The 13,732-nt window shown below is 39.1% G+C and overlaps 1 protein-coding gene and 1 pseudogene across 12 annotated transcripts in view; one reads left to right on the top strand and one right to left on the bottom strand.

Moving 5' to 3' along the window:
* Nek1 (NIMA related kinase 1) overlaps positions 1–5,217 on the bottom strand; it is a 175,592-nt gene extending 170,375 nt beyond the window's left edge. For 9 of the 12 annotated variants that reach the window (XR_009227055.1, XM_046447809.2, XM_058580364.1 and 6 more), the window contains exon 1: positions 4,635–5,160. The gene's annotated coding sequence lies outside the window, so the exon portion shown is untranslated. The other 3 variants (XM_046447807.1, XM_046447808.1, XM_046447806.1) reach the window with 3 other exon arrangements.
* Positions 5,218–11,901: 6,684 nt separating this feature from the next.
* LOC124094775 (glycoprotein endo-alpha-1,2-mannosidase-like protein) lies at positions 11,902–12,976 on the top strand (annotated as a pseudogene).
* The last annotated feature ends 756 nt before the right edge of the window (positions 12,977–13,732 follow it).

Below are 13,732 nucleotides of genomic sequence, written 5' to 3'. Positions count from 1 at the left end.
TTCTTTGTGGTAAGACTTCTCAACTGAATTATAATCCTAAAAAAGATTTCCAAACAAATGAAACAAAACAAAATGCACTGTCCACATTATAACATGTAACTGACTCAACACAGAATACTGTTCTTATTTCATTATGGTAATAAACTAAATTCTAAATAAATTTTCATCTTTTCTATGCTTACATAAAATCACAACTTTCAGTTTATAAAAACCATAACTCACCACTAAATATATGAGGTTGAACATACTACTTCTTCTCCACACTAAAGGGGTCAAAAAGACAGAACAGGATCTCAAGATGGCAACAGCAAAACAATTCTGGAAACTGGCAAACAACACACACAAGGCGGCAACAACTGACTTAGGAACCAACAGAAAGCTGTATTTTAAGCCAGCAGAGGGAAATAAGAGAAATAAGAATGCAAAAATAATCAATTAAATAAGTTGATTCCCTCCATATATAGCTCAATAACCAGGTACACATGAACGTCGGCTAATACTAGGATTAAAATAGGACTGGTTGAAAGGCTAAGCAACAGCCACACATACAACATGCCTCCTTCATCTCTCCCAATCAGGGAACTACATATCTTCCATGTTGATAAAAAACTGAGATGTCTCTAGACTGGGAACCCCAGGTTCAGCTGGGAGATTAAGAGAACGTCCACAAAATAAATGTTGAGACTAGACTCTGACCATCCCACCTCCAAAAGCAATTTAAAACCTAAAAAAAAAATGTATGATAATAATTATTGAGAGGTGGCAACTATTAATATGTTCTACATTCATCCTAGCCTTTTCTTCCCCTGAAGACATCTCCCGTGTGCCACAGTGAAATAGAACTATAGTATAAAGAAGCAGTCTTCCTGGGATGAGGAGAGAAATGAATTAGTTTTCAGAGCTTCCAAAATCCTAGAAAGGAAAAAACAATATAGGAGTCTAAAAATTTGCAAGTAAATCCACTTCTGTCAGCCCATTTCTAACCTACACATGCACACAAAAAGACTGAGACAGACTAGTTCTAACAAAACCTCAGAACAACCATTGATAGGACACTTGGAAGTGTTAAATAACTGAAATAGAAAAAATAAAACCATAGTAGTAATAAAATAAAACACAAAAGAATGATTTTTTTTACAAAATCATTGAGTGGGTAGTTGAAATACTCCATAAAAGCAAAAAGTCTTAATGGATTAATAACTACTAGCATTAACTAGCATAAAGCAAATAAGAATAATAAAAAGTACACGTTTTAGCTCATACCCCCAAAGGATCATTTTTAATATAAATAAAAAGCTATGTACTCATAGGCATAAAAGAAAAATCCAACAGAAAAATGAACAAAGAAGATGAAGTTACTTAGGACGTATGTAGTTCAGCAGTTTATCTAGCACGTACAAGATCCTGATTTCAATCCTCACCACCAAAAAAGTTTACAAAGCTGGGCACAATGACACACAACTGTAATCCCAGCAACTCAGGAGGCTAAGGGAGGCAGAAGGATTGAAAGTTCAAGGATAGAGTGAACAATTTAGCAAGACTCTATCTCAAAACAAAAATATAAAAAGGGCTGGGAATTTATCTCAGTAGTAGAGTCTCCCCCCTAAATTTAATCCCTAGTACCAGCCAAAAATAAAATGATAATAATAAAAAGAATAAGTTGTAGGGGCTGAGGTTGTGGCTCAGCGGTAGAGTGCTTGCCTCGTATATGTGAGGGCCTCGTATATGGGAGGCACTGGGTTCGATCCTCAGCACTACATAAAAATAAATGAACAAAATACAGGTATAAAAAAAGAATAAATTGTATATAAATTATATTAACATGCACAAAGGTAGCCAGGCATTGTGACTCATGCATGTAATTCCTGTAGTCCAGCGACCTGGGAGGTTGAGACAGGAGAACTGAAAGTTCCAGGCCAGCATAAGCAATTTATAGCATGAACGTGTTTCAAAAAACAAAACAAAAAAAAGTACAAAGGTATCCAATCTTCTGTAAAGAGTAATCAAATTTGAAGAAGAGATAACTTTTATGTATATTTTACAATAAGAAAAAAATTCAAGAGAGAATTTTTCACCCATCAGATTGGCAAAATTCAAAAAATTTATTATTGTACTGTTTTGGAGGGAAATAGAAAGAAACAATATGGTGGTGCAATACTGTGGTAGTGTAAACTGGTCTACATGCTAAGGAAAATGATTTGATAATATCTCCCCAAACTATAAAGGTACAGACACTTTGCTACAATAATTCCACTCCTAGGAACTCATACTACAATACTTCCAAATGTACAGAAAATGATATATTTACAAAGTTATCTTCTGCAGCAGTTTCTAGTAGCAAAATTTAAATAACCATAAACAATGAAGCAGCATTTGTGTTAATATAGATTAACTTCTAAGTATTAAATTTTTAAAAAAGATCAAAATAATAAATGTGGATATAGTACTCCCGCCTTATCCACAGAGGACATGTTTCAAGACCCCCAGTGATGCCTGAAACCACAGATAGTACTAGATCTGATATTTTCCCTATACATATCTATGATAAAGTTTAATTTAGAAATCAGGGACAGTAATAGAATAACAATAAAATAAACCAATTTTAACAATATACTATAATAAAAGTTACATGGTCTCTCACTCAAAATCATATTGCACTATTACATTTTCACTTAAAGGAAATACTTTATAGCTTCTGTTTATCATATCCAAATTGACATCATCACTACTCTTGCTCTTCAGTGATCACTGAGTAAAATAAGGATAACCTGAATACAAGCACTGATAGTCAATCTGATAACCCATAAGGCTACTAAATGACAGGCAGGTAGTACATATGGTGTGTGAATATGCTGTATAAAGGGATGATTCAGGTCCTGGGCAAGATGCTTGAGATTTCCTCATGCTACTCAGAATGGCATGTAATTTAAAATTTATGAATTGTTCATTTCTGTAATTTCTCATTTAATATTTTCAGACCAGGGCTTGGATTGTGGCTCAGCGATAGAGCGCTCGCCTAGCATATGTGGGGCCCTGGGTTCGATCCTCAACACCACATAAAAAATAAATAAAATGAAGATATTGTGTCCAGTTACAACTAAAAAATAAATATTAAAAAAAAATATTTTCAGACCAGTTGATTACAGGTAAATGAAACTGGATAAGAAAGGACTAATGTGCTATTATTTATGTAATAATTATAAATATATATATATTTATACATGTGTGTATACACACACACACATGTATACACACACATATGCACATATATAATAAGTCCTCATCAGCTGTTTTACAAGTTGTCCTGAAGGGAAACATTAGTAATGGAAGAGCAACAGATTTCATGAAGTCTTTTGATACTGTCTGCAACTACAATCCATACATACTGTTTTCCTAAAACAATAAATACCAATTTGAATTGTGGGAGAGGGCCAATTTATCTTCTCAGGGAGGAAAAGTCCCTCCCTTTTTTCTCATTACTAAAGAAAGCAGAAAACAAAATGGAAATACTATTGGACTTTTTTTTCTAAATACTTGTTTTTTTTTCTAATATCTATCTATTCAGATAATACTCAAGAAGGCCTGTAGTGAAAACTATCAACATGTAAATAAAGCTTTTATATTCATGAAAAGGTATCATGTTCATGACAGATTAGAAGGCAGAAGATTAGACAAGAGTAAAATTTACTTGGAATACAATGTCAATGTATTATTAACATGACCTCAAAAGAAATCCTGTGGTCAAGTTCCATAACCTTTACAAATTTCTGATGGTAATTTTCACTGTGCAAAAACTTGTTTTTCCACAATATAGGTTCCTTACTTTTCACTTAGAACAACAGACAATTCTAAATGAACTAGATCTGTAGATCTTCTAAGACCAGACAAATAAACTAGAAACAAAGAACTACTTCTCTTCATATTTGGTTCCCCTCCATCATCTCTACAGTATTGCTGCATCATAAGAAAAGGCCACTATTAGCTTAGGTTGGATACTACTTTTAATCCTTCATAAATATTTCTGATGTAATTTACCCAGGCAATAAAAAATTATTCTTCTTGGGAAACTTACATTAGAAAATAAAATTAACACCTGCATTAAAAAAAGAGTTATGGGGGCTGGGGCTAGGGCTCGGTGGTAGAGCACTTGTCCAGTATATGCACAAGTCCCCAGCACCCCCTCCACACACACACACAAGTTGTGATTAACACTTAGAAGTAGTAGAACTTTTAATACCTTACATATGGAAACTGTCAAATCATGGAAATAAAAATATAAGATTATGGGATAACCAGGTAAGTACTATTATCTCCTTCTAATTAAAATATAGATAATTTAAGATTGGAGATATCTAATATAACCAATTTAAATGACTGTTTTTCCATATTAAAGTTTATATTATTATTTTAATTCCATTATCATTTTATCTTTTAAAAAATGTCTAAGGAACGTTTTGAAGTACAGTTAGTTCTTTCAGAGAATTACCATTTTAATGATGTGAAGGTATTATTCCCGCAAACACTTAAGGTGAGTATCCATGCAATCTCTACACAAGCAAATATAAATAGGTCTCCTCGTTTCCACTATGACTTTACTCTTTTGCACATCATTGCTTCCCCCAAGTGCAACTCACCTCAATGTCACAGGAATTTAGTAGGAATAACGGTGATGATCAAAAGCATCGGTCTAGAGGTGGTAGTTCCTAAGAGACTTAATGAGGCAGAATCACCATCCTGCATTTTGAAAATAACATCCTGAAAGAGAAACCAATCTAACTAGCAGCAGCTCACAGCCCAGACTGAAAGGGAGCACTGAGACCCCCACACACACACACAAAAATCACACCAGCCTTAGTTGACACCTCACGGTTGACCCTGTCCCTCCTCGCACAACCCGGTTGGGACCGACCCACACTACCCAAAGGAAATAAACACACTGTTTTCTGACCCCCTTGGAAACGGCGGGTGGCAGCAGGGGGAGTGCCTCCGTTACCGCCCGTCCAACTTCACAGAGGTCGTTGCTAGTGGCCAAGAAGGGGTGGGGGGCAGGCAGCACTTGGGACTGTGAGGCTCCCTGACTGCCACGTCCTCCTGCCTTGCTACAGTGGCTCTAGATTCCGGGATAAGAGGACAACAGCTTGGGACTACGTGGTAAAAGCAACGCACCCTGGAGCAAGTGCAGAAGAAGGGGGAGCGGCCGGGGCGTCACCGGCGCTGGCGTGTGACGTCAGCGCGCGGGAGCCGGCGCGACGCGGAGGTGGCTGGGAGCAGCGGACGCGTGCGGGGCGGGGCCGCTAGAGGCGGGGCTAGGTGGGGCGGGGCCTCGTGGGGGCGGCCGAGTGGGGCGGGGCCCGAGTGGGGCGGGGAGCGGGGCGGAGCGGGCAAACCCGCTAGTGTGGAGGGAGCGTGGGGGCGTGGCTGATGGTGAAAAGGAAGGTCAGGGCCGAAACGATGGGGAGAGTTCTCTAATATAAGCTAATTTGGACTAAAGCATTTTATTAATTTTTCCCGCATATAGTACACATACAGGTTTTTGTTGATGCTGTTGTTTTTAAATCTTAAGGGCTTCCGACATATGGCTGTCGCTTTTTTTTGGTACCGGGGATTGATATTTTATATTAATATTTTTATATCAATATTGATATATTTTTATATCAATATTTTATATCAATATTGATATTTATATTTTTTTTTGAGACAGGGTCAAGCTTAGTTGCTGAAGCTGGCTTTGAAATTGAGATCCCCCTGCCTCAGCATCCGCAGCGGCTGAGATTACAGGCATGTGCCACTGCACCAGGCAGAGAGGGCACATTTTATAAGTAATTTGTTTAAAAAAAAAAAAAAAAAGAGGAAGTTTTTTTCCCAAATATATTTTGGCAGATTAGAGCAAGGAAGTATTTTGAATCCTTGAAATTTAAAAAAAAAAAAGTATAAAGGTCATAATTGGTTTTCTATGCCTTTACATCATTATGTATGTTGAAGGGTTTGGCAGTGTGTTGTATTAAGTACATGTCTTTATTGCAGGACTTGAGAAAATACTTGAGAACAGATTCCTTTTAAATCAAATCTATTTTCCTGAGTAATCGAACTCAGTAATCTAGCAGCCCCTTAGGCTGCCTCACCTAGAGTAAACTGGAGATACTGGAAAATTGATAGTGGCTTGTTATGCTATCTCAGTTGCCCCAAGCACTGTATATGGCCAGAGTGGAGAGACAGCAGACTGCCAGAGACCTTGGTGGAATGTTTCAGATCTTTGTTTCAAAGAAATTCACCTCTTTCTTTCCCATCCCCTTACCCACACCATAGACCCCAGACAACTCTAGGTTCTCATGGCAGTCTTTAAATGGTGGTGCTCATAAGAAATACTTTCTTCCTAGCATGCAAATTGAGAGCTTTGGGCTTCTTTGCCAGAAGATGGCACTAATAGTCATCCAAACTGGCACACTGGAAAAATTATGCCTTGGTTTCTCTCTCCAACCTCCAGTGCAGCTATCAAAGACTTATTTTCCTTAATCTTTACTTTTCTGGGCTAATTTTTGAGCCACTCCCACTCCTAGTTAGTCGTTTGAAATTTTGGTGTCTGAATGCACAATAACTTTAGTTCTACCCACATCCCTCTGTGAGTAAAATGACTTGAAAACATTGCCAATTGCTAATCTAAGCAGATTCTTTTTTGCTACTTACAGAAGGAGTGGGTTGTCAGATAGTTTCTTAGATAATTCTTTAGGCTCCTGTCATAAACTGTAGATGAGAATATAAATTGCTAAAATCATTCTAGAATGCATGCTAGTAATACAGTTATCCTTAAACTCAGCAATTTCACTTTTAGAACCAAAATGCCAGGAAATTTTATAACCAGGAAAAATTAGAAATGTAATGTCTAATAAAGAATCGATTGAGGGCTGGGGATGTGGCTCAAGTGGTAGCACGCTCGCCTGGCATGCGTGCGGCCCGGGTTCGATTCTCAGCACCACATACAAAGATGTTGTGTCCGCTGAAAACTAAAAAATAAAAATATTAAAAAAAAAAGAATCAATTGAATAAGTTATAATATATTCAAACAATAGAGTAGTCTAAAGACATTACAAAGGATAAGAAGGATCTATTTTTATTAATATAGAAATTTATCCTTGAGGGGCTGGGATTGTGGCTCGGTGGTAGAGCGCTCGCCTAGCACGGGCAGGACCCGGGTTCGATCCTCAGCACCACATAAAAATAAAATGAATTGTGTTGTGTCCGTCTACATCAAAAAATAAATATTAAAAAAAAGAAATATATCCTTGATATTTTATTGAGTAAATAAATCAGATTGCTTTACCAGAGTTATAAAGATGATTACCTGATAATTTCCCCTTCTGATTTACAAACCTTTATGTAGTTTAATGTTTTTTTACTTTTTTGAGGGGATACTGGGGATTGAACTCAGGGCCACTGGACCACTGAGCCACACCCACAGCCCTATTTTGTATTTTGTTTAGAGACAGGGTCTCACCGAGTTGCTTAGCACTTCACTTTTTTTATGTTGAGGCTAGCATTGAACTCGTGCTCCCCCTGCCTCAGTCTCCTAAGCTGATGGGAAATGGTTTTTACTTTTTACAACAAAAATGGTTTGAGGTTTTTTTTTCCTTTTCTTTAAATATTTTATTGGATTTTTCTTCCAGACAAAAGCAGCTTTTGCTCCTAGCAACAACCCAACTGCAAAAGTATACAAAAAAATAAAACTTGCAGTCTCTGTAATGCCAGATTCGTGGGACCCCAAAAGACCTCCAGGAGCTGAATCGGATGCAATCACACAAGAGTCTTTATTGCAAGCTTCAGCCTGGACTCAAACTGTTTCCAACGTAGCGGTCCCAGGGAGTAAGTCCTTTGTCCAGTGAGATTTTATAGGTTTTGTGAGGATACTCTATGCATCACAACATCACACAGCAAATTATTCCATACAGCAGGAAAATCAAATAACTCCTCTTAACATTCATTAGCACGTTCACTGATGGGAACAAGTTGGGTAGGGGTGACTGGTTAGTACAAGAGGGGGATTCCCTTGAACTGATTGGTTTAAGCCAGGAGGGGTGTACGTGCTAAACTACATGGTTTCCCAACAAGTTATCAACCACCATAAACTACTGAGGATCATCTGGCATCCCAAGTATTTTCCCTGTCTCATGGTGATTGGTGGTTGCTAGGGGGTTGCTATGGGTCTTCACCTAGCCTAACTGAGTCAGGGACACCTGGCACCGAAGATCTTGCCTGTTATTTGCAGACAAACAACTCAGCTGGGTGGGTATGTGCCTAGAAAGGCTCTGTGGGTTTTTCCAAGGACAAGGGTCAAGCTCCCTTCCTTAGGACAGGCCTTGAAGTAGAAGCTGCTGTTATTTATTTATTTTCAAAAAAGACGTCACATCAGTTTCTCATCTCCATACACAGAGTTCACCTCTGTGCACACTGCTCCATGAATTCAATATTAACAGTTTTATAAATATCATTTACATTTTCTCTAAGTTCATAAGAACATAAAGAAGCATGTATTTATGTGTTTTAGTCTTAATCCTTTAAAATGCATTTATACATATTATTTTGCAACTTACATTTTTAACCGTGTACCATGAACATCTCAAGAGATCACCCAATTCTTGTCAATGATATTAATATCCCATGATATGGATGTACCAAAATCTATTCAACCATACTCCACTCAGTAAAAGAGACTATTTTCAACGGTATTGTTATTTCTAAGGTAAAGATTCCTAAGAGTAGTTTAACTGTGTCAAAAAGTATGCATTTTTCCATTTCAATAAATACTCTTGTGTATTGGATATATATACTCTTGTGTAAGAAACCACTCTAAAACATAGTGGCCTAAAACAATAATTGACTATTTCTCACAATTTTGTGAGCAGGAAATCAGGGAGAGTTCTGCTGGGCAATTCTTTTGTTCCACCTGGCTTTAACTGACTTATCTCTATTCTGCCAGCAACTGTGCTGGACAGGATGGTTCAAGAAGCTTCACTCATCTGTTCCTCCACAAACCTTCCAAAAGTCTAGCTAGCTTCTTAAATAGCAGCTAGTTTCAAATTAGGAGAACATAGAGTTGCCCATCTTTTTGAAAGCTAGGCGAGGAACAAGGGTGGCATTACTTTTGACACATTCTTGGTAAGAATAAGACTCACAGGCAAAATTTAAAAGGTAAAAAAAAAAAAAAAATCAATGGCAGCCACATTTGGAAATGATCTACCATGTGGGAGACCAACCTACACGTGACTGAGTCATACTCCCAGGCTAGGTGCTGAGGCGCTCAGTCACAGAAATATGGCAGAGCTTTCCTCACCCTTCTTGGATTCGAGGGTCATTGTCTCATGCATGGTGTGTCTTGCTACAGCCCCATGGGTGGAGCTATGCTCACCTGTTCCTTTGTAATATAACCCCTTGCCCTGTTTAGGATAGGATCTTCCATGAAAGTGCCTTCTGCGTGTCCCCTTCTCTTACTGTGCCCTTGGGTATGGCCTACCCAGGTGTCAGTCCACCTGCTAATGGTGGACATCATGAAGATAGACTCAGCCCCCTGAAACTTGACCCCTTGCCTATTTGAATAGCTTCTCCTCAATAAAAGGGCTCAGCACAGACTCTCCATCTCTCTCTTTCTGCATACCCTTAAGGTCAGAGGAGCCATCACAGCGACCCCAAACAAAAAGAGACACAATCTTGTGTGGTTATTTTGTGCAGCCCAATTAGCCCAATTTAATTGGAGTGACCCCTGAGCCTTTTAGTCGAGAGAAAAGAAACCCAGCACTACCACATTCTGGGTTGGTTGTTAGTCACAAGTTTCATAAACTTGCACACACAATAACTTTATTTATAAAAATGCCTATTTCCACAAGCACTGGTTGCTTCTCTCTTAATCCCCCTGCCCCCTTTCAATTTTGTGGTACTGAGGATTGAACCAAGGCATGTTTTACATTGAGCTATACCCCCAACCCCTTTTTAAAAATTTGAGACAGGGTCTCACAAAGTTGTCCAGGTTGGCCTTGAACTTGTGACTCTCCCACCTCATCCTCCTGTGCTTCTGGGATCATAGGAATGTGTCACCATGCCTGGATTAATTTTGTAAAAATTTTGAACTTTCCCTATGATTGAATTTCAAATCCTTATTCCTTTTCTATTAGGTCTTCTTTTTCATCAATTTATAGGAGCTATTTGTAAAATATGGAAACTATTTGTCATATTGTGGAACAAACGTTTTCTGCCAGTCTCTAATGTTTTAATTTGTTTTATGGTATTGTTGGACATACAGAAATTTGTAAATTTTTTATGTGATCAATCTTGTCATCCATGTTTCCCATTTTGCCAATAAGATACTTCTTTGCCCATATGGTTATCCAAATACACTAAAATTCTTTTTACTTTAATATCCTTGATACATTTGAAATTTATTTATTTTTCTATAATTAACATAGGAAAACCAGCTTTGTGTCCTTTAGGGGGAAAGCTAGTTAAATATCATTTCCTTTTCCACTGATTTGTAATGTAACCTTTATCTTATATTCAATATAATATTTATATTTGTATATATTTCTATATTTCTCTTCCATATACTTATTGGACTCTGCCTTAGTACTTTTCTATTGCTTTAACAGAACATCTGATACTGGTTAATTTATAAAGGAAAGAAGTTTATTTAACTCATGGTTCTGAAGGCTGGAAGTCCAAGACCAGGCAGAAGCATCTCGTGAGGGCCTTGTGTGGTATCATAAACATGGCAGAAAAGCAGAAATGTTAGTGGGAATGTGCAGAAGAGCAAAACATGGGGAGTGGCCTTGCTTTTAAACAACCTGCCCTGGAAGTGGTTAATCTAGTCTCTCATGACCCAAACACCTCTTAAAGGTTCTACCACCTCTCAACACTGTTATATTGGGGAACAAATTCCAACATGAACTTTTTTTGGGAACAAATCACAGTCAAACTAGAGCAATCTCCTACTTTTTGTCATTTGAAAAAAAAATGATGTTTGTTTTAATCAAGCAATGCTGTAATAATATTTTAATTTAAGGAAATGCCAACATAAACTAACTTTTTAAAAATCATGATAATTATAATGGACTCCAAATACTAAAGGTAATCTTAAGTTATGTGCCTCTTTTCTGGTAGAAAAAATTAAATTTCATTAATCTTTATTAATAGTGGTAGTATAATATATCAAGGGGAAAGGGACTAGTGGTACCTAAAGAGTTTTCTACTAGAAATAAATTCTATCCTGCATTCATCATGAATTGACTCCTATGCTAGATTATGGGGACACTCAGGAAAGGGTATTGTTATTTATTCTTTCCAGAAAGAAACAAGTTAGATAATAACAAATTACAGCAAAATGTTGGCAGTAGAACTACACTGAATGTTTTCCCTTTGTGAAGTCACTATGTAAATAATAATTTTATTTAAAAAGCACGAATTTATGTAGGTAGATGTGCTTGAGTAAACTGTCCTGACAAAAAAGCAATCACTTGTGATTGGAGGCAAGAAGGACCTAAAACTTTATCATGAAGAAAAGCATTCTCTAAAATTCAGATCTCTTACAGACATGCAATATTCAAGTACAAAAAAAAAAAAAAAAAAAAAAAAAAAAGAAAGAAAGAAAAAAGAAAAGAAAATCGGTGTCTGTTCGTTTACTGCTCCATCTTCTTCCAGAAGAGTTTTTTTGGCTTTAAGCTAGATTCCTGAACGTCTACTCTAACCTTATGTAGTTTAAACTAACAATTAACTATGTACTTGGGACTTAAACTGTAGCCACCTGATGAATTTCTGGATCTTAATCAACTAGGCCGAGCTCAATATGCAAAGAGAAAATATTAGTTAGGCCCTGGGATCCGGGCCCAGGCCCAGAGTAGGAGCCCTTTGAGCAGCCTCGGGATGAGCCCCCCACCCAGCGCCCTGGGCCTGCAGTCCAGCGCCTGGGACCCTAGCAGATCGAAAAGGTAGGTCCCCGAGGAGGCAGGCCTAGCGCCCCCGAACCAGGTCTACTGGGACCTGCTCGACTTCTACAGGAGCCCGCAGTGTGAAGGCCACCACACTAACTAGCACCACATCTTGGTGCCACACTGCGACCCCGAGGTCCGGATCAGCTACTCCCCTTCTCCCCGCCAGCCCTGCCCCCACCCCAACGGCTGGGGTTCCCGTTTCTATCCAAAGCTGGGGCCCTACAGCTTCTGAATCCCCAACCAACGTGCTGCTGGAGCGCATGACCCAACTCAAGGCAAGCCACTGTTGGTGTCTTGGTTCTCTTCTGCTACCCACCTGGCATGGCTGATGATATCTTAGAACCCTCAGATGACCTTGTACCTGCTCTTCTGGACCCGTCCCATGGTATAACATCCAAATATGGCTCTCGTAGTGCATTTTACAGATATAAGAACATGGGCAAGAGCCTCCCACTTTTTCATATCTGTGACTCACACCTGAAGGCCCTGGAGGCCTGGACACTTCTCCTCACACCAACCGGAAACACTCCCTAGATACTCTTCCCTCTCTGCTGGTGGAGAATGGCCACACCCAACGCCTCCAGGCTGCAGGATTCAAGGGTAGGTGCATTTGCTTTGCCTCCAGCCCTTCCCTTTCTCCTTTGGCTCCTCCCATCAGACTGTAAGCTGTGAAGAACTTTTGTGAAGACAACAACCACATTGTCCATTCCTAGTGTGGCACCTGGCTACATTGACACTGGCCCTACATTCCATCAGGGTCCTGGAACACACAGTACTTGGAACAGACTAAATGGTAAGTATTATGAGACAGCCCTGAGGGAGCCCTGACTGTGGGGCCCTAGATCATCCTCACCTCTTTCAATGCATGGCAACTTAATGGGGGCCATTCCCAAGAAAAGGCCAGCCAGCTTTGTCTGCACCTGGATTATCTGCCTCATCAGCCCAGACTGTACCTAGAGATGACCCAAGACTGGGCAGAAAACTTCTTTAAGAAGGAGACTGGTTGATGTGAGGGACCTATGAAGAAGAGCATGAGGTGCGAGTGTCCAAACCTGGCTTGAAGGTGTAAACCATATGGCTCAGCTGAGGTTATAGACACTCATTGGTGTCCAAGTCAGCAGTGGGGTGCTTCTGGGTGGGCCATTAAGCAAAGACGCCTTTCCTCAGGCAAGTAGTGTTAAGGTGCTCAGTTGTGATGGGAAGCAAAGTAGTATTTCAGAGGACAGAGTAGAAGCTGGCAGGTGACTGCACTTAGCCTTGGCAGCTCTATGTTCTAAGTGTACACTCTCATATAACCTCTGGCTTTGAACTCTGCTGCATGTGGTGGTTGTATAGTGGACTTACCCAGTCACTGCTCTTGAAAGTATTTCTGTCCTCAAGACCTCACAGTTTCTGATCTTAGATTCTGTGAAAAACTGACACATGGGCTGGGCTGGCAATAGGTTTAGCACAGTGAAGAGTGGGTTTTCTTAAGAACTTACTAGTATACCTAAGGTTTCTAGAGGGACTAGTTAACTGGTGCTTATTTACAAATAAAATAATATGCTAATTGTATTAAAGCAGTACCCAGGAACATGAAAACAAAACATAAAACAACAAAAACAACAAAAAAAGTTGGTTCTTGAGTTTCTTGCTTTCTGGGTCACCTGCAAGGGCTCACAGTGAGGAGAGTTGGCTAGCTGGAGAGGGTGATCATACTATATTTCTAGTAAGAATAAAATGAAATGCTGAATCTTTACCTGTGCAGAACATGAGAAAGGAAT

Source organism: Marmota monax, unplaced genomic scaffold (genome assembly GCF_021218885.2).
Source record: "Marmota monax isolate L192 unplaced genomic scaffold, Marmota_monax_Labrador192_F-V1.1 WCK01_AAM20220418_F8-fsc00040, whole genome shotgun sequence".
Taxonomy (NCBI): domain Eukaryota; kingdom Metazoa; phylum Chordata; class Mammalia; order Rodentia; family Sciuridae; genus Marmota; species Marmota monax.
The sequence above is the reverse complement of the archived record's forward strand: the minus strand, read 5'-3'. Positions and strand labels throughout refer to the sequence as shown.